We start from the raw sequence: 20,505 nt of genomic DNA on the forward strand, positions 1-20,505 counted from the left end.
AATCCACCATATTTACAGTATTTGATAGAGAATCAAAAACTGAAGGATGATTAAGGTTGCTGGAATAATCTTCGTTGTAATTTGGAAGACGGGAGCGATGGTGGTAATCTTCCCATGGTGCCTTTCCTATCATTGAATGAATGATTCCTTCGTCTGTTGAATGTACATGCGATGAAGGATTTGAAGAGGCGCCATATTCCTTAGACCTATCTATCCAAACACTCGATGAGCATTGATTTGGGTTTGCCCCCCAGGCCAAGAAAATTGATTGCTACAATATTTCTAAAATGGCGATGATCCATGCTGACAAAATGTTTAGGAATCTTCTGAATCCATTAGATATAGAAGATTTCATATTCCATTGTGGCCACTTCCGCCAGATTACTCGGAGGCAGTGGGGCAAAAGTACCCATTAAGGCAGGGTCTTTTAGGAGCCCTACTCCAATATTTTGGAGCGAATGATTACTTCCATGGATCATTGGAATGCTTCCCGTAACTTGTGAACTGTTGGGGAGAAATGTTTGTTGGTCGACGATTGTAATTCCTCCTTAGAAGGGAAATGAAATCTTCCTGAAGTAGGTCGACACAACTGCGGCCATGGCATATATCCAGGGCCTTCCCAGTAGGATGTTGTAATCGAGGTTTCCGTCGATTACTTCAACATCAATTTCTACTGTTTTACCCCCCAGTTCAACTTGCAAGTTACTTAAAATCCCGTATGGAGTGTATGATCGTCCATCAAATGCTTTTAACATTGTTGATGATCGCGACAAGGGTGGTGAGCCTAAATTTTTCCAGCAACTCATCGACATAATACATGTGGATGCCCCCTCATCAATAATTGTTCGATGAACAGTTTTGTTGAGGGCTTTCACTTGAATAAGGAAAGCTAGTTGAGCTGGTAACTGAGGGTCATATCCTTTATGATCAAAGGCCACAAGATTGGAATCCATTGGGTCAATCCCACCTATTGCTGATAATAAAGCTTGCTCTTGGGAGAGGCAATTTTGCGGTACCTCAAGTGTCGACATAGTGGACGGCGATTGGGCCAGGTCCTCTATTATATTATAATTTTGTGCTATTTTTGCACGAGGATTAAATGTCAATTTGTGTACTACTTGTTACACTAAAAAATGTCACCATGGCTATTTACAGTTAGTATGGCTCTATCAACAGTCATGCTATCCTCTTAGGCAAGTCTTATGCCTCTGCTCTCCATGTCAAACTCCAAAAAGAGAGAAAGTCTTTATAAATGTATTTATCTCTGGGTACGCAGGTTCTCTCAACCTTACCTGCGGGTACGCACCCAATGTTCACAAAAGCTGCGTACTTGTACGCTCTGTATGTAAAGGGGCAGGTGCGTCCCCCTGTAAAGGTCAAAATGCGCAAGTTTCATCTTTAAAAAGTTACTTGTGGTCATTTCTAGAGCATTCTAGAAGGTTGTTCGACGTGTATTGAGCACCTCCAGATGGTTCATGTACCCCTACCAAAGAGGAACTTATCCCATCAATAAGGGAGCTATCCCATCCAAAGAGGGGATTATCCCATTGATGGTGGACCTGATTAACTTCCTCTTGAGCACTATAAATACAGGCATTGGGCCAAAAGGAGGAGAGGTTGAAAGCTAAACATTTCTAAGGGTAGATGCTGCAGGAATTAGGACTCCCATTTAGAAGCTTGTGAGGAGAGATTGTCATCTTTACTTGTTCTATTTGGAAGTGGGTGAGCTTTGTCAAAGTAAAGGAGAACTCTTGATGGAACCTGGGAGGGACTTGCACAACACCAAGGCTCAGGTTGTAATTGTTCCTTTTGTTTCCTATTAATGCAAATGAGTCCATTCTTCTCAATAACTTGTTATTTATGAGTTGTTTCATGTACTCCTTGGTCTATGTGTTAAACATGTTTTATTTTATGAGATTATCAAGTGCTATTTAATCGTTTGATTGTTAGTGGATGCAGGTTTCGAAGTGAAGGAGGAGCTCATCCGGATCGGCGTGGCTGGACTACTACAACAGCGTTGGACTACAGGTAGGATCTAAACACTTGATTTCTTATATAGTAAATGCATGTTTAGAGAAGGATCGCTCTTGTTTGTCTTGGTTGTCACTAGAGAGTCTTAGGCTCCTAGGGAGGTTGATTTGTGTCCGCACTATCGACTCTTTCCGCCTGACAAAATGGCGACTCCGCTGGGGAATCCATTGATGTGAAAGTCTTTTCCTTTGTATGCAACTTTGATCTGAGAAAAGTCATTTATTTTCTGGTTTTTGGCTCTGTGACTTTGTTTTTGGGTGGGTTAGCTTAGGGTTAGATTGAATTTAGTTTTTCTTGGTTTTTTCAGTAGGACGCACCCACTGAGTATTGCACAGTGCGTACTTGTACGCACTGTTGCTGTGTGCACAAAGCGGGCCCACACCTGGCTTAACCGGTTTCCTGCGTCCCCTGCTAAAAATTAAGAAATTTCCATCTTTTGCATTTTTCCTCTTAGATTTTGCTTTTTATTAGTTTTTACTGCCCAGATCCATTAGTCTCTTGTCAAAGATCTTCACCTAAACTTGTTTCGATAGCATTGAGTGTTTTAGTGCATTTCATAGAAGTTTAAGCCCTAGGGTTTGATTTTTGAGTAGGTCTTGTAGTGACTTTGGCGGTAGAAGTTGTCAAGCCTTAGATCTCTCTGGTTTTGTCAGCCTTCTTAGAAGTCGGACCTGTCATAAAGTCTACCTGTGAGAGCAGCTTACCTTTGAGTGGTCTCTTTGGCAAATTTCGAAGTGCTTGTTGATTGAGTATTGAATTCCATTTTACAAAAAGAACAAAAAGATTTGAGTTTTGTTTTGACTGGTCTTTTGATTCTGCATTAGCTGGTCCTTGACTTGATTGTGGTCAAGTAAAACAACCTAGAATCATCCTTGTAGGCTTTTGCCTCGTTAGGTTTGCTTAGAGTAAATTTCTTTTTGATTTGCTTGTGAGTCAAGTTTTCATAGATTTTATAGTTTTTGAGATTGATTTTCGTTAAAATAGATTTATATGCTTTATTAAATAAGAGAAAATACAAAAACATCTCCTTTGAAAAGTTTTGTTTCAAGTAGCTTTGAGGCATTTTGAAAGAAAAAGAGTTTTTCGTGCACGTAAGGAGTGGTCATGTTTGTATGCTTTGAAAGATAAAGAGAATTGTTTCTTTGATTGTCTTTACTAAGAAAGTTGTTTTCTATAAAATTTGCATTTCTCAACTCTCTTAGTTAGGAATTTCATTGAAAGAGAAAAGTAGCGTAAATCATCCTAGGTGCATTTTTGTAGTGGTTTGAGTCGAGTCTACACACCATTGGTTTCACTTCCGCTACCTTTTGTCTTTAAGAAAAACCATAAAATTAACGCTTAAAGTAAAACCAACGTAGTAACTTTTATTTACTAGGGCTCTGAAACACCAATTTAGATCAGGCTAGTGTCTTGGAGTAGGAGAGTAATTAACTCTCCAAGACAACAAAACCAAACAAGTAGCTTATCTTGTGATAGAATAAATCTAATTGTCTCATTTGTACTCTGGGAAAGCTCCTCTTAAAGGAGAAGCACGAGCTCGTGTCCGAACCAGTGAGGGGATCAATCCTCCCTCGTTGGGAACGACGCCAGACACGCACGTATTACAAATGGTAAACCTCGGATTAACCATTGTCGAGGAGCCAGGGGTCACTTGTCGGTAAACCTTGGATTATTGTCAAGGAACCGACAAGGGGATTGAGCTTAATACTCTGCCCTTGCGTGCTGTCGGAGTGTAGACTGTTCCCCCAGGTGCATTTGTTGCAGTTGGTAACCTTAGTGACCATTATCTTTAGGATTCTACCGAGGTGACGGTGGAGGGAAGATCCCACTGTACCTGGAGCAGACGTCGGCTAGACTCACTTGGATTTTCCGGGGGGTTCACTTCACTCGAGACGGTTAAAGTGGAGGAACTTGTGCCGGTCTATTCATTAAGCAGGTTGCCGGGGTAACTGTTCCACCCGCCACTTCTGTACTGAATCCGGCGATGTTGGGTTTCATCTCCAACTAGCGTTTTCGGTCTGGAAGGCTACTGTTTGTGCTTGGTTTGACGCCCTAGATTCTTTAGGCGTGTGATTCAAATTTGTTTGGTTCTTTAGCGACTTTAGGTGGTTTGATTTGAGATTTTACTTTGTTTTCGTGTGTAGTAGTTAAAAGTTTTTAGCTGTGGTGGAATTACCGAGACAGTCCCGTAGACTTCGGGGCAAGTCACCTGAGATTGTTACCGGAACTGATTTGTTGAGGGAACTCCGTAGATCGCGGGGTGGACCTCCTGAAGACGTCCCGGGGTAGTACGAAGGATTGAAGGTCCTTGTAACTCCTCCTAGTGGCAGTAGAGTAGGATCACCTGAAGAAGGAGAATCTTCCTTGGTAGTCCATCCAGATTACCAAAGTCTAGAGACAGGTTATAATCCCGAAGCTGTTACAGTTTCTGAGCTTGCTGGTAGTTTTTCGTCTACTAGTGATATAGGCGAAGAACCTGAAATATCTGAACCTGTTACTCCGACTTCTAATGTTCCAGATTCACCAAGAATAGAACGAGTTATCACCGAAAATCTTCCTACTGGTTTGATTGCTATTGAAGAAATTGCTCCAGAGGAAGAAATAGGCGTCTCTAACCTTGAAGATCAACTTACTATTGATCTAAGGGAGCGTGAATCTATCTTTTACAGTCCTCCTAGAAGTACTACTTGGTACCTTTCGTTAACTAACTATTTAGACAACTCAGGGTTAAGTTTTTCTCCACCTCGCACTCCTTTTCCACCTGGAGGTATTTATACTCCTGTAAATATGTCTGGTCAGTCGTCCGTGTTTACTCAAACTCCTGAATCTTTCTTACACGGCGGTCCTTCTGTTCCCACTGGGTATCAGTCGCTTTCTGGTACCTTTGCAGGGGCATCTCCTCAACCCGTTGATCATGGGTTATTAGCTGGAAACAATGGTAATAGACCGTTGGGTGTAGGGGACATTTACATGATGTCAGGATCAGTTCCCGTTTCTCAACCTCAAGGTGGCCAATTACCGCCTAGGGGGCAGCCTCAATTAACGCCTGGGGGGCAACCTCAAGGCACACAAATTGTGTCTGGGGGGCAACCTCAAGGCCAGTATGTACCTATGGTACAATACATGCCTCAAGGTCAACCCCAGCCTCAATATGTACCCCAGGGTCAACCTCAGTATCAATATCAACCTCAAGGGTATCAACCTCAAGGTCAAGGTCAACCCCAGTATCAGTATTTACCCCAAGGTTATCAACCTCAAGGTCAATACTCGACTCAAGGTTATCAACCACCTCAGGGTCAGTCTTATGTTCAAGGTCCGAGAAATGTACCTTTCAATTATCAACCCTACCCTCAACCTGGTTACGGATCTCAGTATCCTCAACCTGTTACGGGTCAATACCCCGGAATGATAGTGTGGGATCCATCCCAAGGTCAACAGGTGTTGCAGCCAAGTATACAGTTGTTACCTCAAGCTGGACAACCCGTAGTTTCTGGTTCACCCCAGCAACCGCAACCTGTCCAGTCAAATGTTCAAACTTCTGTAACTTCGGTAGTTACTCAGCTGCCAATTGCACCTAGTACTCCATCTCAAACGGCTGCTGCAACTAACGCTACATCTACCGCACTTACTTCTGGAGTATCGACAGCTCCGGTTTCTACTGTCTCTGCAACCACTCCTCAGGCATCTTTACCGTTGTCTGGATTTATGATTCAAACCACGGTCCAGATGCCTATAGGTCAGCCTGGTATAAGTACGGTTGTCACTACTCAACCTCAATTTGTTCAACAACCGTACCAGGGACAGTACCAACAAGGGCAAGCTGTCCAACAGCCGGTTTACCAGTCTCAACCGTATCCTGGGTACACTTATCAACAACCCCAGTACGGTCCGGTTAATCCTGGTTTTCCAGGAGGATATAATATCCCTAATGCGATTCCTGTTCCTAGTTATCCTGGATATCCTCCTCCTGGGACTGGTCTTGTGATCCAGAGTTTTAGAGATCCTAACCGGCAATTACCGTTCATCGCAACTTTGGATTTACCAGATTTGACGCGCCTAACGAATGATCCAATTCAATATCTTCAGTTCTAGCCGCCAATGCCAAATAAGTTGCCCAGTGATATACCCAAGTTCGAAGGTAAGCCTGGAGAGGACCCGTCGAATCATGTGATGACTTACCACCTCTGGTGTGCTTCAAATTCTATCTCGGATGATTCGATCCGCTTACGTCTTTTCCAGCGTACACTCATTGGTCTCGCGGCCAAGTGGTACATTGAGTTACCACGGGCCTTTTTTACAATTTTAGCCAGTTAGCTACCTCATTCTTAACTCACTTTCAGTTGCCGGTCAGATATGATAACGGCACGGAGTTATTAACTTCACTAAAACAATCGATGTCCACGTATATTTCCGATCATATTCATGAGTGGAGACGTCGAAGAAGGTTAGTGAAAGTTTTTATTCCGGACCAAATCTTAGCTGAATGGTTTGTTAAAACATTGTTACCGAAGATTACTGAAGATGTAGCTAAGGCCAGAGTAGTTACTGAGGAGCAAGTCATTGCTCAGGCGCAGTACCTTGACTTAGTCTATACTCAGTCGGGTACGTTGCACGAGAAGATCCCAGATCTTCCAAAATCGAATCAAATCGCTGCTGCTCCTTCGGGATCTCATGCCGCTGATGGTATGATTGGTACGGTGAACACAAAGAGTAAGAAGAAGTCTTCCAAGAGTTCTACTACTCCTATAATCACCTTGCCTGATTCCCCGATAGGAGAGTCTTCTCCTGAACTTTCCGCCGATATTCACGCTGTAGAGTCATCTACGGCCAAATCAAAAAACGGTGGAAAGAAGAAAGGGAAGAAGAAGGCTAAAGCAGACAAGGCTCCGAAGGAGAAAACAGAAAAGTCGGAAACCAATGACGAAAAGCGCAAACCTCGATATCCTTGTCTTATTTGTGAAGAGGATCATTTTACAAGAGACTGCCCTCATCGGGCCGAGGTTGTGAAAATAGTCAAAGGTTCTCCCACTCCTGCTGTGTTGAAAGATCCATTTCCAAAGCAGGAGAGTAAGATGATAGGTTCTTCCTCGACTGCCAGTGAAGAACCCATTTTGATGATGTCTCATGTGAGGATTGCGACTCGGTCGCAAGATTATGGTAGTAAGAATCCTGTTGATGGTAAGGAAGCAGAATCTTCTCATTCTAATCCATCAACCTCAGCTCCTGGTTCCGATCCACTACAGATCGAAAAACCTAACCCGGACTTAGTAATCAAACCGCCCGCCAAGGGTGTACTTCGAAGGTCTGCTTTCAATCCACATGCGAGAGCAGCCCAGAATTACAACATTGTTGAGGACTTAGCTGTTTCACCCTCAGCAATGTCGGATTTAGAAGTGCTGCAATCATGCCCAGCACAACGGAAATTACTTTTGTCGGCTATCGGAGCTGTTGATGTTCAGGACCCGAATCTGATAATCTTCGATCTAGAAAATAGTACACCGCGTCTACCCCATCAAATGGCTTTCCAAATTCCAGTGATAGTCAAAAACAGGCCTATTCATCGGACTGTAATTGATGAGGGAGCTTCCACGTGTATTATGTCGATTCAGTATTGGAGATCGCTTGGTTCTCCTTCGCTGAACCAATCCCCGACCATCCTTAAGGCCTTTGATGGCCGTGGGTTCCGTCCGTTTGGTATTCTACAGGAATTGCCTATAGGGGTAGAAGGTAAAACCGTTAGTCTGGATGTGGAGGTGGTTGATGCCCCTCTAGACTACAACCTTCTTTTGGGTCGAAGTTGGTCATATGCTATGACAGCGGTCGTTTCATCGGTCTTCAGAATAATAAAGTTTCCACATAACGGTAAGATCGTGACAATTGATCAGCTGACATACTTTTCATCCGACCCAGCCTCTTCAGAGAGTATCCAACATGTCGGTAAGACAACAATTCCTTATAGGGACGTTGGCGTAGGTTTAGTTAAAGATTCCGGTTCACTGGGAACTTTTCCTTTCCCTCCAATCAACGCAGACCCTTCATTTGCATCAATTCATATGATTACATCAGACACCATTATTTACGATGATCCTTGGATTGTCCCATCTGAATCTGAGATAGACTCATTCGGTGATGCTATGCCTTTGAGTCCATATGAAATTGCTTATGAAGCCATCATGTCTTTTACCGACTCGCGTTCAACCCAAATCGACCAAATGAATGTGGTCAATGAAGAGTCACTTTTCACATCAACCTTAGAACGGATAGCGTTTCCCGAAGTCGTGTCATATGACGAGCAACTTCGCGAAATCCTAAGTGTAGACGATCTACCATGGGAAGATCTTCATCATAGATCTTCGTTTTTACCTGAGGATGATGCTTTTGAAAACGATTTTTCATCTATCTTTACCGCCGAATATGTCAAAGACGCTCAGAATCCAACGAAACATCCTGATTCAGAGTTGAATTTAGGGAATATTTCTCGTACTATTCCCATTGACATTTCAGTGAAGCCCGGAATTGAGGAAAACATTCATATAGGTGCCTCATGTACAGAAGAAGAAATCCAAATTTACAAGGCCCTATTCCAAGAATTCCGCGATGTGTTTGCCTGGTCTTACGAGGAAATGCCAGGAATCGACCCTGCCATTGTTGTTCATGAAATAAAGACCTACCCGGACGCTAAACCCGTCCGGCAACGGTTGCGTCAGATTCACCCTCGGAAAGCGGCTGCGATTAAAGCAGAAGTCGAGAAGCTGTTGAAAGCAGGTTTCATTTATCCGATCCCGTTAACGGATTGGGTATCGAATATTGTTCCGGTTAACAAGAAACAAGGAACAATAAGAATCTGTATCGATTATAGGGATATAAATCGAGCTTGTCCAAAAGACAACTATCCAACGCCTTATATCGATCAAATAATTGATGATTGTGCCGGAAGTGAAATGTTTTCCTTTATGGATGGTTTTTCGGGCTATAATCAAATCAATATTCTACCTGCCGATCAACCAAAAACGGCATTCATTTGTCCATGGGGGACATTTTCTTACTGCAAATTACCTTTTGGGCTTAAGAATGCCAGAGCCACTTTTCAACGGGCGATGTCTTACACATTTCATGACATCAAGCAAATTGTGCAACCGTATCTCAATGATTTGCCTGCTCATTCTTTACATCGAGCTGATCACCTTGTCCACTTACGAGCAATCTTTATGAGGTGTAGGCATTATCGAATTCGGTTGAATCCCCACAAGTGTGTTTTCTGTATAGAAGCGGGTCGATTGCTGGGATTTGTTGTTTCAAAAGCCGGCATTCGCGTCGATCCCTCGAAGGTCGAAGCCATCATCAAATTGCCTCCTCCTTCGAGTTTGCGCCAACTCCAAAGTTTGCAAGGGAAAGCAAACTTTTTACGCCGATTCATTCCGAACTACGCCGAGGTCACTAAGGGTTTTACACGGTTGTTGAAACAGAACGCTCAATTCTTTTGGGACGAGATTGCCCAACAATCTTTTGATGCACTTAAACACGCGTTGACCCATGCACCGTTGTTGCATCCTCCCAACTACAACCAGGACTACTTCTTATACCTCGCAGCTTCGCATTCCACTATTGGAATGGTGTTAGTCCAAGAGGATGAATTCGGAACGGAACATGTGATATATTATCTTAGTAGGACGTTAAACCCCACTGAGCTAAAATATTCGCATGTGGAGAAATTGGCCCTGGCAGCCGTTCAAGCTGTCCAGCGTTTTCGTCACTACATTCTTCTCCGTAAAACTACAGTTATTTCGAATTGCAACCCTATGATTTATATTTTGACAAAACAACTGCTAGGGGGCAAGTACTCTAAATGGATCGTTATCCTGCAAGAGTTCGACTTGGAGTTTGAGAAGTCCAAGTCTAAGAAATCCTTAGTTTTTGCGGAATTGATGTGTGATTTCCCGCATGCTGACACAGAGACTGTGGCAGAGGAGTCCATTGTGGACGAATCTTTGTTTCTTATCAGTACTTTAGATCCGTGGTACGGGGATATAATCATCTATCTCCAAACCCAAACCTTTCGGCCTGAAGCTTCAAAGTCGGAACATCGAAAAATTCGGTTTCAATCCCAGCAATACAAGATTATTGGAGATACACTTTACCGCCGGGGGGCAGACTTAGTTTTTCGACGTTGCTTAACTCACGAAGAGGCTGAGAGGGTTTTGAATGATTGTCACTCTGGAGCATGTGGCGGTCATATGTCTGGGTATGCCACAACTCAGAAGGTGTTGCGCGCTGGCTATTTCTGGCCGTCCATGTTTAAAGATTGTATCATTGCGGTCCGGAAGTGCCACAACTGTCAAGTGTTTGATCGCAAGATGCGCGCACCACCTGCTCCTCTCCATCCTATAATTTCCGTTGGTCCTTTCGCCAAATGGGGTATCGATTTTATTACTTGTAACCCTCACTCGGCCGGGGGGCATGCGTATATCATCCTCGCGGTTGATTATTTTACTAAATGGGCCGAGGCGATGCCTACATTCGACGCAAGCGGCAAAACAGCTGCAGTTTTCGTATTCAATCATATTATAACTAGGTTTGGTGTCCCACAAGCAATCATCACTGACCATGGGAGCCATTTTCGAAACATCATGATGACTGAGTTTACAAGCCAGCTTGGTTTGTGCCACGATAGCTCTACTCCTTATTATCCGCAAGCCAACGGTTTGGTTGAGTCTATCAACAAAGTTCTAGTTATCATGATCCGACGAACCATTGGTATTCATCGGTCGAATTGGCACAACATGTTATTTTCAGCGCTATGGGCATACCGAACCTCAGTGAAAACTTCAACAGGGTTCACTCCTTTCCAGCTAGTTTATGGCTTGGAAGCTTTGTTACCCATTGAATGCGAAATCCCATCACTTCAAATGGCTGTCGAATTACTCCCAGCTACTTCCGAAGAGGAGAAACGTTTATTATACTTAGCTCAGTTAGATGAGACTCGACGTAACGCTGCATTGGCAATCGAGACTCACGCAAAGCGAATGAAAGCTCAGTATGATAGAAATGTGACCCCTCAAAGTTTTTCGGAGGGAGACCTAGTGCTATTATATGATCAAGCTAACGATAAACTAGGTGTTGGGAAATTCGTTCCTATGTGGCATGGACCCTACATTGTAAAGCGAAATCTAGCAAAAGGGGCCTATGAGCTGGTAGATTTTGATGGGGACTCTTTGGGTAAACCCAGAAATGGACTTTACCTAAAGAGGTATTATGCTTAAATGGTGGGTATGGAGAATTTTTAGTTAGGTTAGGTTTTCTTTCTAGCTAGTATGTTTGTTAGTTTAGATAGTGTCCCTAGTTTAGAGAGTGTGTTTTTAGTCGTTATTCTGGCTTATCTTGGTTTTACTCTTGATATTGCAGATGTCGACGCCTCTCCAAACATACATTGGATTTGCTGATGGTGCTTGTCGTAGTACACGGAATATCTCTTCCGCAGCTTGGGTTATCTATTCGCCCTCTGACGAGTTAGTTTCTATGCATGGGGTAAGCCTCGGTCAAACGACGAACAACATTGCAGAATACAGTGCAGTGGTTGAATTATTATCTGAATCTATTACATTTGGAATTCGACGTTTGATAGTGAGGTTAGATTCTGAACTCGTTGTATTACAGCTTAATAGAGTATATGCCATTAGAAATCCTGTGTTATTAAGGTTGTTTTTGAGAGTGCATCTCTTGGAACGTGAATTTGATTACATTGAATATCAGCATATTCCAAGGTCTTTAAATACATTAGCAGATGCAATTGCTTCTCAAATATTGGACAGACATTTACGATAATCATGCAAGTAAATTTAAAAACATTTCATCACATATGTTAAACAAGATAAACCGGTAATAATGATATATATATATAAATAGGAGTGTGTCAAAAAATATACATCGTCTTCGATCATAGGTTGAAAAACACCTTATGATCGGCAAAATGATAAGTACAAAAAACAAAAATGACATATGTGTCTACAAAGTGACTAGCCAGTCACTGGTGGTGCTCTCTATACGAGACCACTGCCCGCGCTACCCTACACAGGAACCCTATGATGGGTCCTGGGACTGCAACCACATAGCGCTGAAGTCGAATAGGAATGTCATCTATGGTGGTCTCTGGTATATCCGCCGTCAGACGCTCTAGATCCCGTTCCAGCTCAACTAAGGCCTCTGCGGCCGCATCCTGTGGGGCGGGTGCTGGCACAGCTGGTACTCTTCTCTCAAAAGCCCGGAGATTGGCCGGACGCCGTGGACCTACATCTGCATTTTGAAAATTTGCCACTGTCAGTTTTGAGACGATATATATAAAAAACAAAAAATAGATAACTTAAAAACTTGTGAAAAATAAAGTACCTCTGTCATCCCATTGTTCTCCCTGTGGAAGAACCATGTCCGGGTCACCTCGAAAATCTACTCCGGCATACGGAAAGTCCTGGATCGCAAAAACCTGGTCCTCTAACCAGTGAAAATAACCAGCAGGGAATCGAACAACTGCCGGGCCATCACCGTAACCCATCGTATCAGCTTTGGCTCCCGAGGACCCAAGATATCAACAGTAAGATGCTGAGGGATCAGCATCGGAACTCTCTCTAAGGCAAAGCTCACAACTAGAGGCCCATATCCAAAGGTCTTCAGTTGTCCGTTCTTTGCCCTAGTCAGTTGGGCCTTCATATTGGCCGACACAGCATCGCACCAGTTGAAGATGGTGCCTCGGAAACAGTCAATCGCCATCCGCATTTGGGACCCGGTGGCAATATGTAAAGTGGCTGCACCGCAAATTCTGGTAACCGTGAAAGCTATGACCTTGAGTTCACGCCGAGAGATGTATTTGATTTCTACGCCTTTCGCTTGGTTTTGATTGGGTATGCACCAATCTGCCCGGAGACTAGCAAGGGATTGGCCACCCGGCCTGGTCCCCGCTAGATTGAGTTGCTCGCCCCTATTTGGCAAGCCAGTGAGAAAGTATATGTCAGAGGGCTCTATCTCGAGCTGGTGCCCTCCGATGTAAAAACATTGCTCATGAATGTTCCATCTCTCAACCAGCCACTCCAAGAATCTCACCTGAGCCCTCATGCCAGGTATGGCCCAGTATTTATATAGTCCGCATGCTTTTAAGGCATCAATGGAAGGTTGATGATTGATTGCGGCTAAATCAACGTCCTCGTGCTCTCTTTCTCTCCAATCCAACATGGTGAGTACCCTACACACCAAGAAATAAAGATTAGAATTAATTTGGGAAAATTCAGATGGTTATTTTTGGGGTTTGGGGTTTCAAATTCCGCCTTTCGCGGGGGACGCACCCCGCGTTTAGGACACAGAGCGTCGGGATGCAGCTGGCCTGAAGGTGGGCTGCGTACCCCGACCTTTTTCCTGTGTAGGAAAAGGTCGGGGGACGCAGGTCACCCTTAGGGCACCTGCGTACCCCGCAGAGCGGTTTTTAAAACCTAAAACCCCCCAAAAACCAAAACTAAAACCTAAAACAAAATTTTAATCGGATGAAATTGAAGAGGAGGATGTTGTGAAATACCTGGAAGAGACGGTGTTCGATTCTGACGGTCGGATTCTCCGCAATGACCACGGGAAGTTTCTTGCCAAAAGCCCTTTTCTCAACCTCAACAGTAAAATGGTAAAAATGACATGGTAAAAAGTCTTTTTATAGGTTTTTTGGATGAATGAATGCTAGGTTTGTTTATTTTTCACCATGGAAGGATATTTTTCAATGTATTTTTGCCTATCTTAAACAGGTATGAGTAATGTGTCTTTTTTGTGCAGGACAAAGGGATTTAGAGGGAAAATTGTCATTTTTCACGAACCAAAATATCAGAGTCATCTTTTAAGCCCTTTTCTGACTCCTAAAAAATGAAAAGATTGCCGAGCGTTTCTTTTACACTCGTTAAAACGGAATTAAAAGACGGTCCCCTTATAGCCCTTTTCTGACCGTAAAAACAGGAAAAGATTGCCGGGTTTTTGTCGTTTCAAACTCGATACTGGAAATAAAACGACGTGTCCTTGATCGCTTTTTACTTTTCAGGTCAGAGACACTAATCATGAAAGTACTCCTTGGTCGCAAGATCAAGCGGTTCTCCCAGGTATTATTTTATACTTTTTCGGGCTTGGGGGACACAAATCTACGAAAAAGTTCAACTTGGAGTCTTCTTAAGTTTTTCAGACTCTCTAAAATTGAAAAATGCCGAGTTTCTCCTATACTGGGCTCGTTAAAATTTCACAGTAAAGGACCTGTTCAATTACAAACAGGAACGAACCACTCCTTCCTAGGGTTCGGATCAAAACTAGGTTGGACTCATCCGAAGGATGAGCTTATAATCAAGCATATGTTATCCTCCTCAAGCTTGTTAAAAATAAAGAGGTACTTGCCAGAAATGGTGGGGGAAAAGAGAGAAGAATGAGCCTATTTGTTATCCTTTGTCTCAGAAGAAACCTTATTACCACTCTTGAACACGACACTTTTCATTCACCTGGGTTGGGAAATCCTTTACCTCACAGTTGATCAAACCACATTGAAAGTCTTCAGCCGGGTTCCGGGGATTAACTTTGAGTCGTTTATCACCAAGCCATCTGTTGTGTCGTTATGTGTTCAAGAGGTCTGCAAGCAAAACTTTCATCTGCAAAATACTTGTCATCCATTTGACCATCCCTGAGTCAGTCCTTACAGCAACATTTCTTCAACTTGAACAATGATTTCGTGTTGTGGGCTTGCCTGCAACGGGTCGCTTTCTATCGACATCAGCACATTATCTAGAGAGATGACTTAGAAATCGTCAGTACCTTGAAGTCTGCATGCATCAATGGCAGATTTCTCGCCTTTGACGTCAGTTTACATCATTGACTCTCGATCGAAGGATTCCGTGAAATGTTCAACATCAACTCATTCATTCACATCTCATGGATTGTACTGGGTACTTTGAGAACCATTGACATTACTGGTGGTCTCTCTCACACTTGTTAACAGTTTACATCATCGACTGGTAATCAGGTGGTTTCTACCATGTTCGACATCAACTCATTTATTCGCATGGCTAGAATCGTACCAATTCGGGAAGTAGAAATGAAGACCCTGGATCTAGTTTCCACCATCCAGGCTGCGAGGAGTTTTGTATTCATTATCTAAGTAGACTAATCATAAATAGATGGCTGCACCCATACTGTGTCTACAAAAGTCTATGATTATGATGTACTGCAAGATCATTCCTGTATCAGAGTAGTTAGTCTGTTAGTTAAAGTTTTGATCTGAGTATGGGAATGCCTACCTCAGCGATGATATAATCTTATACATGTATTTTGTGTTGAAAATTGCAGGTTCTAACCAGGCTCTCCACGAGATAATCCTTGAAATGATAAAGCGCTTCACCCTTCCTAGATTTACAAAACCCTAATCTACTACAGGCTTCGCACTTTAGGGGGCAATCTGTTACACTAAAAAATGTCACCATGGCTATTTACAGTTAGTATGGCTCTATCAACAGTCATGTTATCCTCTTAGGCAAGTCTTATGCCTCTGCTCTCCATGTCAAACTCCAAAAAGAGAGAAAGTCTTTATAAATGTATTTATCTCTGGGTACGCAGGTTCTCTCAACCTTACCTGCGGGTACGCACCCAATGTTCACAAAAGTTGCGTACTTGTACGCTCTGTATGTAAAGGGGCAGGTGCGTCCCCCTGTAAAGGTCAAAATGCGCAAGTTTCATCTTTAAAAAGTTACTTGTGGCCATTTCTAGAGCATTCTAGAAGGTTGTTCGACGTGTATTGAGCGCCTCCAGATGGTTCATGTACCCCTACCAAAGAGGAACTTATCCCATCAATAAGGGAGCTATCCCATCCAAAGAGGGGATTATCCCATTGATGGTGGACCTGATTAACTTCCTCTTGAGCACTATAAATACAGGCATTGGGCCAGAAGGAGGAGAGGTTGAAAGCTAAACATTTCTAAGGGTAGATGCTGCAGGAATTAGGACTCCCATTTAGAAGCTTGTGAGGAGAGATTGTCATCTTTACTTGTTCTATTTGGAAGTGGGTGAGCTTTGTCAAAGTAAAGGAGAACTCTTGATGGACCCTGGGAGGGACTTGCACAACACCAAGGCTCAGGTTGTAATTGTTCCTTTTGTTTCCTATTAATGCAAATGAGTCCATTCTTCTCAATAACTTGTTATTTATGAGTTGTTTCATGTACTCCTTGGTCTATGTGTTAAACATGTTTTATTTTATGAGATTATCAAGTGCTATTTAATCGTTTGATTGTTAGTGGATGCAGGTTTCGAAGTGAAGGAGGAGCTCATCCGGATCGGCGTGGCTGGACTACTACAACAGCGTTGGACTACAGGTAGGATCTAAACACTTGATTTCTTATATAGTAAATGCATGTTTAGAGAAGGATCGCTCTTGTTTGTCTTGTTTGTCACTAGAGAGTCTTAGGCTCCTAGGGAGGTTGATTTGTGTCCGCACTATCGACTCTTTCCGCCTGACACTACTCCCTTTGGCGACTTTATCATTTGTTCAGGAATGATGGGTGGCACAACTTCTGTCAAAGTTGTTGTCGAACTACTAGCTTGTTCATTAGCCTTGTTATTCAACAGATGTGGATTCCCGTAATCTTTATTCCTTGTAAAAGCATCATTTTGCTGCTTTGAGATAGACAACATAAGCACTTGGGATCGGGAAGCATTTTGATTAGCAACCAGTTTGGTTCCCGGGTTTGGAAACGGATCAGTCAATACTGCTGAGGTTTTTGAACTCTTAAAGAGTTTCTTAACTTCAGCTTTATGTGGACAATCTCTCGTCCAATGATCCTCATCGCATATATGACACCCCGCAGGAGGTTTCCTTTGCCCAGAAGGGTTTGCAGAATGTTTTTCAGGAGATGACTCATCCTGCTTCTTTTTTCTCCCTTTCTTTTTCTTCTTGCCCCCTGGTTGCTTCAGTTATTTTCCCTTGTCGGTCGACACGGCATTTACTTCCAAGGCAAGAATTTCCTCATTTGCATTTTGACTAGAAATCTTACGGGCCTTTTTAGATGTAGCCTTTGTTGATTTCGTGTTTGTAGTACCAATCACGCCATCGTCGGCATGAGAGTCATTGTTCGATTTAGGAGGAGGAGGAATGGAAAATTTCGATCTAGGAGCATCAGGTATTTTATCGTAGAGCATGCCAGACTGAGTATAGATCAAGTCTAGATATTGTGCACAAGCAATAACTTGCTCTTTAGTGATGACTCCTCCCTTTGCCACATCTTCTGTGATAGAAGGTAATAAGGACTTAATAAACCATTCAGCTAGCAGCTGATCAGGAACATATGTTTTTACCATTCTGCGACGACGTCGCCACTCATGAATATGATCAGATATGTGAGTGGCCGTTTTCTATTTGGAATTGGTAAGAAGTTCTGTTCCTGTTTCGTACCTTATCGGTAACTGAAAATGGGTTAAAAAGGTTGTGGCTAGGGTACTGAAGTTGTCAAACGAAGCTCTGGATAACTCGATATACCATTTTACTGCCGGACCAGTTAACGTCCTATGGAAAAGGCGAAGCCTAATCGAATCATCGTTTAGGGTGTTTGATGAACACCACAGATGAAATGTCATCACATGATTCGACGGGTCTTCACCCGAATTTCCATTAAATTTAGGAATATCTGACGGAAGTTTATGCGGAATTGCTGGCCACCAAGGGGCATAAGTTTTGTCTCCAGCTATCGGGGATCCTATTTCTATACCGACTCAGGATATGCTTCTTGGACTTTATATATCAACGGTCCAAAATAGTCAAGGTATTTATGGGAATAGGTACCATCCGTATCACTCGGAAAATAAAAGCTTTTCTTGTAAGAAACCTTCCTTTTATAGTTATGATGATGTGCTCAGAGCTTACCGACAGAAACGAATTGACTTATACAGCCCCTTATGGCTCCGGTGGGGGGAAGTGGATTTACGTATCATTACCTCAGTAAACCAAGAAGCCCCTATCGAAGTTCAATACAAATCTTTGGGTACTTTCCACGAAATCCATGAACATTATCGAATAAGAAAAGGTAGAATGGGAGAAATCCTTAATATATACATTCGAACAACTGTTGGTCGTACTCGTTTCAATCGAGAAATGGAAGAAGCCATACAAGGGTTTGCCTGTTCTGAACACCCAAATAAATCACTACCAGCTCTCAGGATCTAATGTTATTGATCTTATGATTTTTTCATTAGTGCAGATATAGAGATCGAGGAAGCCTTCGAATAACCGGCTTGAACCCATTGCTTAATCCTGCTCATGAAAATATGGAGATTTTTCCTTATGAAGGAACGAACTAGATTGCCCTTTGATAATTTGCCCTTTTATAATAAAGTGATGGATAAAACTGCCATTAAAAAGCTTATTAGCAGATTAATAGATCACTTCGGAATGACATATACATCACATATCTTGGATCAACTCAAGACTTCGGGTTTTCAACAAGCTACTGATACAGCTATTTCATTAGGAATTGATGATCTTTTAACAGCGCCTTCCAAAGGATGGCTCGTCCAAGATGCGGAGCAACAAGGTTCTGTTTCGGAGAAACAGAATCATTATGGGAATGTACACGCAGTGGAAAAATTACGTCAATCGATTGAGATATGGTATGCTACCAGTGAATATTTGAGAAAAGAAATGAATCCGAATTTTAGCATGACTGATCCCTTAAATCCAGTACATGTGATGTCCTTCTCAGGAGCTAGGGGAAGTACATCTCAGGTTCACCAATTAGTAGGTATGAGAGGGTTAATGTCAGATCCTCAAGGACAAATCATCGATCTATCCATTCGACGGAATTTACGCGAAGGGCTCTCTTTAACGGAATATATTATTTCCTGTTATGGGGCTCGTAAAGGAGTTGTGGATACTGCTGTACGAACAACAGATGCTGGATACCTCACACGTAGACTCGTTGAAGTAGTTCAACACATTGTAGTACGTAGAACAGATTGTGGCACTATCCAAGGTATTTTCGTAAGTCCCATTCGAGGTCGAGAGAGGGACAGAAATGAAATTGTTGTACGAACACAAATACTGATTGGCCGTGTGCTAGCAGACGATGTATATATAAATAGGAGATGCATTGCCACGCGCAATCAGGATATTGGAGTTGGACTTGCCAATCAATTAATAAACCTTCGAACACAACCAATATATATACGAACCCCCTTTACTTGCAAGAGTATATCTCGGATTTGTCAATTATGTTATGGTCGGAGTACTACTCACAGTCACTTGATTGAATTAGGAGAAGCAGTAGGTATTATTGCGGGCCAATCCATTGGAGAACCAGGAACTCAACTAACACTAAGGACTTTTCATACCGGGGGGGTATTTACTGGTGATATTGCAGAACATATACGAGCCCCTTTCAATGGAAAGATTGAATTCAATGAAAATTTGGTTTATCCCACACGTACACGTAATGGACATCCTGCTTATCTATGTCATAATAACTTATCCATTACTATTGATGGTCAGGATCAAGTACAGAACTTAACCATTCCACCACAAAGTTTGCTTTTGGTTCAGAATGATCAATATGTGGAATCGGAACAGCTTATTGCCGAGGTTCGTGCTAGAACATCTTCCTTCAAGGAAAAAGTTCGCAAAAATATATATTCTGACTTAGAAGGAGAAATGCACTGGAGTACCAATGTGTGTCATGCACCTGAATATGTACAGGGTAATGTTCATCCTATACTCAGGACGGGTTATCTATGGATATTATCGGGAGGTATATACGGATCCCGTGTAGTACCCTTTCCATTTCATAAGTATCAGGATCAAGTATATGTTCAACCTTTTGTTGCCAAACATCAATCACTTTCCGATTCTTACGTGGATCAAGTGGAACATAGATCAGGTGACTCAAATTGCTATGAGAAGGAAGAACAAATCTTCAGTTATTCAGAAACTGAAACTGATCGGACCATATCCAACAAGCATCGAGACTCTATTTATGTCTTTTACCCTAATAATTACAATATTAAGGGGAAAAATCAAATGAATCGATTCATCGTCTCATTGCAGTGTGATAAAGAATGGGAAAAAAGAATAATACCTTGTCCTGATGCGATTCTTAGAATACCCAAAAGTGGTATTCTACAGAGAAATTCCATTTTTGGATATTCTAACGTAGAACATGGAATACCTGATGGGTCAAATATGACAACACCGTTTTCCCTAGATTTATCGAGGGAAGGGGACAACTTGCAGATTCAAATTAGCTATTCTATTTCGTATGAAGACGGTGAACGAATCCAAGTAATGAGTGATATAAGTATTCCATTGGTTCGAACTTGTATAGGATTTGATTGGGAACAAATAGATTCTATAGAATCTGAGGCTTATGTTTCTCTTATTTCAGTAAGAACAAATAAGATCGTTAACAATATGGTTCAAATTAGCTTGATGAAATACCC

General features: G+C 42.4%; 1 pseudogene; it reads left to right on the forward strand.

The window, feature by feature from the left end:
- Nucleotides 1-18,304, forward strand: part of LOC149151366 (uncharacterized) — a 55,191-nt pseudogene extending 36,887 nt beyond the window's left edge.
- The last annotated feature ends 2,201 nt before the right edge of the window (nucleotides 18,305-20,505 follow it).

Source organism: Pinus tabuliformis, chromosome 9 (assembly GCF_031772625.1).
Source record: "Pinus tabuliformis cultivar Carrire ecotype Pingquan chromosome 9, CPIR1, whole genome shotgun sequence".
NCBI classification, from domain to species: Eukaryota; Viridiplantae; Streptophyta; class Pinopsida; order Pinales; family Pinaceae; genus Pinus; species Pinus tabuliformis.